The 1,149-nt window shown below is 50.4% G+C and overlaps 1 long non-coding RNA gene across 1 annotated transcript in view; it reads left to right on the forward strand.

The window, feature by feature from the left end:
* LOC109295287 overlaps positions 1-1,149 on the forward strand; it is a 21,995-nt gene that overhangs the window by 5,062 nt on the left and 15,784 nt on the right. The gene's annotated exons all lie outside the window — the stretch shown is intronic.

The raw sequence follows: 1,149 nt of genomic DNA on the forward strand, positions 1-1,149 counted from the left end.
GCGGTGGCAGAGCACAAGCACTAAAGGACCTAGGGGAAGGTAGGTCAGAAACACGAGGAGTGCTTGCCCCAGAGTCTGACCAGCGTCAGGGAATCGGGAAAGAAAGCCTATGCCACCACAAGAAGGACAAGCCTCCCAAACACTACTTGGAGACAAAGGAAACAACCAAACGCCACAAAAATGGCAACTTTGCCCCAGACAAGATTGCAGAGGAGAGCCGGCATCGGCTATTGGCATTATGTGGCAGGCACGCAGATAGAGAAGGGATGCGTAAAGTTAAGAGCAAAATTATTTAATGTGTCCCTGGTGACCTTGGGAAGGGGGGGGGGGCATCTGCTAAGTTATGTTCTCCAAGCAGGAACCTGCCTTGCGTGACACCGTTATATCAGACAGGCTGGACAGGGCTGAAAAAGCGACACAAACAGCTTTGCAGTGGGATTTGGAGGAGGTCGCACAGGAACAAACACCCTGCCTGGCTGAACAAAATACAGAGCAGCTGCCAGTCCTCCCTGTGCTTCAGGAAGGCATGCCATGCTGTGGACAGAGGAGTGCAGCTGGGGAGGGGGAAGTTTGGCGACACTAAGAATAATGGGAGGAAAATTAAAAAAAAGAGACACCGGATGCTTGGGTGAAATAGCAGGAAGAAAAAAATCCTGAGCGAGATCCAGACCATGGAGGAGCTTTGCAGGGAAATGACTGAAGATGCAGCATTTGGGAGTGTAATTAGACGGGACAAAGCAGCAGGAAAACATCCGGTTAGGGACAAACCTGTATTGCTGGGTAAGGGTGGGAGCTAACAGGGTCTTTCCCATTTCTAGTTCTCACACTCTTCTTGAAAATCCAAGTCACTGGGCGCACACAGGTTTCCACAGCAACTGCTACCATTAAATTTCTTCCCCCCAAAACTCAAACAAAACCCTTCTGGTGCTGGGAGAGCATGCAAAAAAACAATGGCTGCAGCAAAGTCCAGCCTTGCAGTGGGAGAGCTGGATCTGTGACCTCAAAACAAGGCCCTAGACATGGCTGGCTACTGCCCAAGTGAAGTGGCACTATCAAGCATGCTCTCTCCAGTAGTGCCACCTTTTACATTGCTTTCACTGTAAAAAATCTCTGGCCCAAAGAAAAGCCGGGGTGGTGGAGTGGCTCCCA

This window comes from Gavialis gangeticus, unplaced genomic scaffold (genome assembly GCF_001723915.1).
Source record: "Gavialis gangeticus isolate Ggan-Ray unplaced genomic scaffold, GavGan_comp1, whole genome shotgun sequence".
Taxonomy (NCBI): domain Eukaryota; kingdom Metazoa; phylum Chordata; order Crocodylia; family Gavialidae; genus Gavialis; species Gavialis gangeticus.